This window comes from Pieris brassicae, chromosome Z (assembly GCF_905147105.1).
Source record: "Pieris brassicae chromosome Z, ilPieBrab1.1, whole genome shotgun sequence".
NCBI classification, from domain to species: domain Eukaryota; kingdom Metazoa; phylum Arthropoda; class Insecta; order Lepidoptera; family Pieridae; genus Pieris; species Pieris brassicae.
Window position 1 is genome coordinate 5,164,425 of NC_059680.1, and position 9,120 is coordinate 5,173,544.

Sequence of the window (9,120 nt, forward strand, 5' to 3'; positions counted from 1 at the left end):
TTCTTTCAGGAGACAGGGGGGAGTGAATTCAGCGACAGCTGTTTGCGCTCCTCTCCCTAACCGGACTGACCTTATCCAGACATCCAGGCTGTGCTGGAGGACCTTATCCAGCACAGCCAAACAGCGTCGGCTTCCCTATACTGACTGCTGGAGACCAACCCGAAGACCAATTGCCGCGATTCAGGAGCCGTGGATCAGGAATGGCAAGATATGCGGCCTGGGTAGCACCGGTGGTAAACTTTTGCTGGATACGTCCGTAAGTAACCCAAGAACCTGCATTATCATACCTAAACATGTACCAGCATATCTAATTAACGAACTGTGTTCAAGGGACCTTACAACCATTAGGTTACCTAGGGACGCACATCCAGACATCGTCCTGGCGTCCGCCTACTTACCGGGTGACGAGGACGTGCCCACTCCAGAACTCGGCCTTCTGGCTGACTACTGTGAGAGAGAGAAACTGGAGCTTATAATCGCAGCAGACTCCAATGCGCACCACACGCTATGGGGTAATGCTAATAACAACGCTCGAGGTGAGAATATGCTTAACTTAATTCTTAGCAATAATCTTATCTTAGCAGACAGCGGATCTGAACCAACCTTTATCAACGCACGCTCGCGAACAATAATCGATCTAGCAATGGTAACCGCTGGTCTGTCAGATCACATACAAGACTGGCATGTCTCCAGAGAGCTATCATGTTCTGATCACAGGTGGATCCGCTTTGCAATCAAAGGGGAGCTACCTAAACCACAACCACGACGTATACTTCTGAGAACTGACTCAGTAAAATTTTACAGTATAATCAGCTCAGAGGTAAGCAAACTAACAATAACATGGTGGTTTGATTGATGTACAAGACATCGACAGACATGTAAATAACCTAACGTCCCTACTCCTGACCAGCTTTGAACAGTTGTGTCCCCTTACCATGCCTAGGTGGGGGAGTAGACATAACTGGTGGTACCCCGAACTGGAGAGACACTGAAAGAAGGTCAGGAAGCTGTTCAATAGAGCAGGTAATACTCGGTTACCCGCCGACTGGGACTAGTACACAATCGCGAGAAGGCGATTTAAAAACTTTTACGTGCTAGGAAGCAAGAGTGCTGGAGACACTTTTGCACCAGCATTGAAAGCAACAACCAGGCAACCAGGGTGAAATCACGCCTCTCTAGTGAGCCTTATCACTCGATCGGTTATCTCAAAAAACCTGATAAATCATTTACAAAAACCGATACAGAAACATGTGAACTACTGATGGAAACACACTTTCCGGGCTGCATAATTGCCAATGACCAGGCATGGCAACCTTATTCAGAAAGAGCCATCACCGGCTCAGACTAAGAAAATAATCACAAATGAAAAAGTAACATGGGCAATCAACTCCTTCCTACCATTCAAAGCGGCTGGCTTGGATGGCATCTTCCCAGGCCTACTAAGATGGAGTGGGAACCTTTTGGTGGACTATCTTGTCTCAATCTTCCGAGCATGTATAGCCCACCGATACATACCTTTTAAATGGAGGGAAGTGAAAATCATATTCATCCCAAAACCAGGCAGAGGATTATACCCAGGCGAAATCCTTCAGACCCATAAGCCTCACTTCATTCCTCTTAAAAACAATGGAGAGGCTAGGAGATCCGGAAATACGTAGCAAGGTATCGCTATGCAAATTCCTGCATCCAAATCAACATGCCTACAGCCCAGGCAAATCAACGGATTCATCACTCCACAACGTTGTGTCTCGCATTGGCGACTCCCTGAAGTTAAAACAGTCAACCCTTGGTGCATTCATTGACATCGAAGGCGCTTTTGACAAAACAAACTTCACGAGCATAACCAGAGCACTCGTTACATGTGGAGTATCGTCAACCCTGATAGGGTGGATAAACAACATGCTAAAACAACGAGCTATACAGTTCACTGTTAATTCCACAACACGGGACATTGTCAGCAGAGGCTGTCCACAAGGTGGTGTCCTATCGCCGCTACTGTGGAACCTCGTAGTTAACGAGCTTATCACAGAACTCAACGCGGGCAATCTCTGTAGAGATCTGTGTGTACAGGGGGATATGCGGACGACATAGCTATCTTAATATCGGGGAGCTTTGAAAACACCCTATGTGATCTCATGGGAAGGGCTGAGATGAGAAGGGCACCATCTCTCAATTACTCTCAAAGTAATTGAGAGGTGGTGCAACAAGCACGAGCTATCTGTCAACCCATCAAAAACAGAGTTAATACTCTTTACAAACCGGAGGGTTCTGGGACCACACAGGCTTCCATAACTCTTCAACACTGAACTCAAACTCAAAAATGAAATAAAGTACTTAGGTGTGATTCTGGACAGTAAACTGCTCTGGAACGAACACCTAGAACACAAACTAAACAAAGCAACGATCACCTTCTATCAATGCAAAAGGCATCAAAAAAAGGCGTGAAATGGGGCTTATCGCCTAAAATAACATTATGGCTATACACTGCCATAATCAGGCCAATGCTGGCCTATGGAGCCCTGGTTTGGTGGCCAAGATCTGAACATCAAACAGCGATCACGAAACTGGGACGCTTCCAAAGGCTTGCCTTGTCTTCTGCTAGCGGTTGTATGAGAACAACTCCGACCGCAGCAATGAAGATAGCCCTGCAAATCTTACCTCAGGACCTACACATACAGCAGGAGGCAGCCCTAGCTGCCATCAGGCTTATGGTATTAGATCTATGGGGAAAAAACCACCACAGTTCACACACAGTGATTCTCAACAGGACAATAGAGTATCAACCTCTTATATTATATATATATATTCAACAAGAAATATCTTATACAACTGAGAGAAGAGGAGCAGGATCAGTCGCCCCTGAATGAACTACGTATATACACTGACGGTTCAAAAACAGGGTGTGACTCAGGCGTTAGTATTTTCTCCTTTGATCTCAACATCAACATACACCTACCTCTGGGCACACAAAGCACAGTTTCCCAATGTGAATGTGTCGCTCTAACCGAAGCAGCCAGAGCCGTACAGCGGATGGGAATTAATGACTTTTGCATTAAGCTCATATCCGACAGAGCATCCGTGCTGATGGCGCTCGGTAACGAAAACACAAACAGTAAATTAATACTGGAATGTCACGAAGCACTGGAGGCAATAGCTCTAACAAATAGAATTACCTTACAGTGGATAAAGGGACACAGTGGTTCTCTCGGCAATGATACTGCCGACGAGCTTGCGAGAAGAGGCTCTGGTATGATGCCTGCTGGCCCGCATCCGCTCCTCCCCTTGCCTTTCTCGCTAGTTCGAACCTGGATTCGCCAGAGATCCGCTGAACTCCAGAATCAACGATGGTCGCGAAATGTAGATTGCAAACAGTCCAAAATGGCTCTGCCGGCTGTGAATCCGCAACTTACTAATCGACTTCTAAACCTGAACAGAACCAATCTCAAAACAATGATAGGGACAATCACGGGCCATTGTCTCCTTAATAAACATCTTTTCGTCCTAGACGCGACAGACAGCCCCTTGTGAAGAGGCTGTTTCAGCGCAGAGGAATCAGTCACCCACGTAGTCCTGGAATGCGAAGCTGTGGCTAATCAACGTACAAAAATCCTCGGAACAGTGAGGTCGCTCCGCGAAGCCTGTGAAGTGCCCGGGAGACTTCTGTGCTTCTGGAAGGAGTTAGGCTGGCTAAATTAGCCAGGGCTTTTAAGCACAACGGACCGACTACACGTCTAAGTGCGGAAATTGAGTCCACCCTACCTACCTACCTTCCAGAGTCTCCAGCTGCGGAGGGAGTGCAGACAAGGGCGCAATCAGCACGTGACGCCGCCCGGCAACAAACTTTCGATGTAAATCGCGGCATGGGTGAAAGTATCGATGGCAACATCCTCCTTGCTCTGCGGCAAATAATGGAGGGACAGGCTCGCCGTATCCGAAAAAAACTAGATGACCTGAAAATACAGGTAAATAAAAAGTTCGAGATTTTGGAATCTGATATGGATTGCAAACTATCCAAACAGGACAAACGTATTCTCGGATTAGAACAAGAGATGCAGTCCCTGAAGACCACGGGTGTCGTAACGACTGTAACGACCTGGAAAGCTGAAAGTGCCTCCCTTTGGTGGTACAACTTCCTGGGGCGCGTACAAGCTGCAATTTGTGAGATTGTGCTACAGTCGAACGGGTGGACTGACGATCAAGCAGTTATCACCCTTATTCTGGGACTGCGAGATAAAGCCCTCTCCATATTTGATACCAAGAAAGGTAAAGTGACGTTGAAGCAATTGTTAGACAATGGGGATTTGAAATAGAGAAGTTGGTAAGGAAGGCCTACGCATCCTCACCAGATATTGCAGACAAGATGTTGGTTCAGGCTTTTGTTGACGGTATTAGAGACCGTGAAATTCGAATGGCAGAGAACCTCGGTCACCATAAGGACCTTAAGGATGCCCTTGCCCATGCGTTGGAGGTGGAAGCATTTTGCAAGGATCCTCGACCTAACCGCATTAGGGATGTCACGGAAAAATCAAGTTCCTAACCAACCAACCAGACCACGGGGCGGGTGCTGGCCGGTTCTGAAGTCATTTTACAAAAGCCTTTGTGGTGGAAATGTACAGCTCCTTACAGCTACTGGTCAGCACATAACCGTTCGAGGGGAAGGTATCGCTACTTTTAAAATTGGGGGAAGATCATACAGACATAAGGTGGTTATAGCTGACATCGTGGATGACTGTATTATCATCGGTGTAGACTTTATGAAGCATCACAACTGTAAGATTTACTTGGAGAACGGCACGTTCAAGTGTAGAGATAAGGTAGTTTCTCTAAAAGGTAATACATTGCTTGGGCGGGTACGACGTCTATAGATCTATGACTGAAAATAGTACAGTTAGTAAACAACAACATATAGTTCAAGAAGTATTAGAGGACTGTAAAACCCTGTCGAAAGACGAAATGTTGAAAGCAAAGGAACTATTGAAGGCTTATTCAGACATGTTTGCTACACACGATGGAGATCTAGGAAGGACAGGTGTAGTTAAACATCGAATTGAGACTGGAACCGAAGCACCGATACGTTTGCGACCGCGACGAGTATCTGTCGCATATGAAAACAATATAGACAAGATGATTGCGAAAATGTCAAACCATAATGCCATTGAATCATCTTCCAGCCCTTGGTGCTCGCTAGTTCCATCAATTACCACAAACTAGGGTAACAAACCCTCCGTACGATGTTACGTTGAAGGTATATGAAAAATAATTTTTTTTTTGTGAATTGCATTATTAATATCAAACGACGATGATGCAAACGATTTTTACAGTTACACGTATAAGGATAACAACTCGTTGAAGCAAATATGCAGGATCGTACAGTCTAACTAAATAAGTATTTTTAGAGTAATTGTCGATTCTAGTTTCATAGGAATTTCACCAGCCTCTTGCACTAATAAATTAATGCTTTGCTCTTCAGTTTTCCTCAAAGCATGATGTATGGCACTGATGGTGTGGTCCTTGTGTGATAAAAAAACATAATTTTTGTATTGTTTTGTTCATAGCTATAAATTAATGAACCATTCGATATTTTTTTTGTATCCAGTGAACACTGAGTATTTCATAGGATCAATTTCTTTGACGCTTGGCTTTTTAATTCTTACACTATTTTATTGTTATAATGATAACAATGCATTTTATACTTGAATGGGGACCGCACAATATCCACACGGGCATCCACTAACTTTAGGATTGAGCCGCGAGGGCGGCGCCACATGCGATGCGCACGGGGCGTTTAGTTTGTTTGAGGATGAAGAAATAATTAACCTGATGGTAACCATGACTAACTGTTACGCAAATAAAACGATGTTAGTTACACTTTTGAGACAGTCAAGTAGACTAGTTGATTGGAAGGATTGTGATCATAATGAAATGAAGAAATTCCTTGGTCTGTCGATATGTATGGGTATAAAAAAACTGCCCAAGATATCTGATTACTGGAGTCAAAATATATTATACAAAAATCCCGGTCCCAGTTCAGTAATGAGCAGAAATCGCCTTGAATTGCTGCTGCGGTGCTGGCACTTCGCGGATACATATTATCATTTGTCACCTGGCGGTGATAGACTTCTCCGAGTAAAACGTCTGGTTGACTTGAACACAAAAAAAACAGAATTTTAACACACCTGGCGAATGTCTAACAGTGGATGAGACGATGGTTGCTTTCCGCGGCAGGATCGTTTTTATGCAGTATATGCCCGGAAAGAAGCATAAATATGGGATAAAATTGTTTAAAATAGTATATGAAGGTAATAAAACGACGCCTGGCCAAAATTTATCTATGCGGGCCGAAGTAATGTAACCGATGAGTTTTATACAAGCGTGGACTTGGATAAGTGTCTTTTAAATCGGTCTACGCATTTGCTTGGCACAGTTCGAAAAATCGAAGAGGGTTGCCAAAAGACATTGTTTCCACAAAGTTACAAAAAGGTGAGATGATAGCAAAAGACAATGATGACGGAATTTTAGTATTAAAGTGGAAAGAGAAGTGGGACGTTCTTGCGTTATCAACAAAACATTCAGTTGTATTCATTACAGTCCGAAGCAAGCGAAATAGGCGAAAAACTACTTTGAAACCATTAGTAATTGCCGAATATAACAAACACAAAAGCACGATTGATTTTTCTGATCAGATGGGTAGTTATTTCAATCCGTCAAGAAGAAACGTACGTTGGTTTCAAAAACTGGCAATTGAATTACTGCTAACTACGTCTGTCGTAAATGCCTACTCGATATACAAGACTCGCAAAAGACTTTTGCAAGGATCCTCGACCTAACCGTATTTGGGATGTCACGGAAAAATCAGGTTCACAACCAATCAACCAGACCACGGGTCGGGTGCTGGCCGGTTCTGAAGTCATTTTACAAAAGCCTTTGTGGTGGAAATGTACAGCTCCTTACAGCTACTGGTCAGCACATAACCGTTCGAGGGGAAGGTATCGCTACTTTCAAAATTGGGGGAAGATCATACAGACATAAGGTGGTTATAGCTGACATCGTGGATGACTGTATTATCATCGGAGTAGACTTTATGAAGCATCACAACTGTAAGATTGACTTGGAGAACGGCACGTTCAAGTGTAGAGATAAGGTAGTTTCTCTAAAAGGTAATACATTGCTTGGGTGGGTACGACGTCTATAGATCTATGACTGAAAATAGTACAGTTAGTAAACAACAACATATAGTTCAAGAAGTATTAGAGGACTGTAAAACCCTGTCGAAAGACGAAATGTTGAAAGCAAAGGAACTATTGAAGGCTTATTCAGACATGTTTGCTACACACGATGGAGATCTAGGAAGGACAGGTGTAGTTAAACATCGAATTGAGACTGGAACCGAAGCACCGATACGTTTGCGACCGCGACGAGTATCTGTCGCATATGAAAACAATATAGACAAGATGATTGCGAAAATGTCAAACCATAATGCCATTGAATCATCTTCCAGCCCTTGGTGCTCGCTAGTTCCATCAATTACCACAAACTAGGGTAACAAACCCTCCGTACGATGTTACGTTGAAGGTATATGAAAAATATTTTTTTTTTGTGCATTGCATTATTAATATCAAACGACGATGATGCAAACGATTTTTACAGTTACATGTATAAGGATAACAACTCGTTGAAGCAAATATGCAGGATCGTACAGTCTAACTAAATAAGTATTTTTAGAGTAATTGTCGATTCTAGTTTCATAGGAATTTCACCAGCCTCTTGCGCTAATAAATTAATGCTTTGCTCTTCAGTTTTCCTCAAAGCATGATGTATGGCACTGATGGTGTGGTCCTTGTGTGATAAAAAAAACATAATTTTTGTATTGTTTTGTTCATAGCTATAAATTAATGAACCATTCGATATTTTTTTGTATCCAGTGAACACTGAGTATTTCATAGGATCAATTTCTTTGACGCTTGGCTTTTTAATTCTTACACTATTTTATTGTTATAATGATAAGAATGCATTTTATACTTGAATGGGGACCGCACAATATCCACACGGGCATCCACTAACTTTAGGATTGAGCCGCGAGGGCGGCGCCACATGCGATGCGCACGGGGCGTTTAGTTTGTTTGAGGATGAAGAAATAATTAACCTGATGGTAACCATGACTAACTGTTACGCAAATAAAACGATGTTAGTTACACTTTTGAGACAGTCAAGTAGACTAGTTGATTGGAAGGATTGTGATCATAATGAAATGAAGAAATTCCTTGGTCTGTCGATATGTATGGGTATAAAAAAACTGCCCAAGATATCTGATTACTGGAGTCAAAATATATTATACAAAAATCCCGGTCCCAGTTCAGTAATGAGCAGAAATCGCCTTGAATTGCTGCTGCGGTGCTGGCACTTCGCGGATACATATTATCATTTGTCACCTGGCGGTGATAGACTTCTCCGAGTAAAACGTCTGGTTGACTTGAACACAAAAAAAAACAGAATTTTAACACACCTGGCGAATGTCTAACAGTGGATGAGACGATGGTTGCTTTCCGCGGCAGGATCGTTTTTATGCAGTATATGCCCGGAAAGAAGCATAAATATGGGATAAAATTGTTTAAAATAGTATATGAAGGTAATAAAACGACGCCTGGCCAAAATTTATCTATGCGGGCCGAAGTAATGTAACCGATGAGTTTTATACAAGCGTGGACTTGGCTAAGTGTCTTTTAAATCGGTCTACGCATTTGCTTGGCACAGTTCGAAAAATCGAAGAGGGTTGCCAAAAGACATTGTTTCCACAAAGTTACAAAAAGGTGAGATGATAGCAAAAGACAATGATGACGGAATTTTAGTATTAAAGTGGAAAGAGAAGTGGGACGTTCTTGCGTTATCAACAAAACATTCAGTTGTATTCATTACAGTCCGAAGCAAGCGAAATAGGCGAAAAACTACTTTGAAACCATTAGTAATTGCCGAATATAACAAACACAAAAGCACGATTGATTTTTCTGATCAGATGGGTAGTTATTTCAATCCGTCAAGAAGAAACGTACGTTGGTTTCAAAAACTGGCAATTGAATTACTGCTAACTACGTCTGTCGTAAATGCCTACTCGATATACAAGAC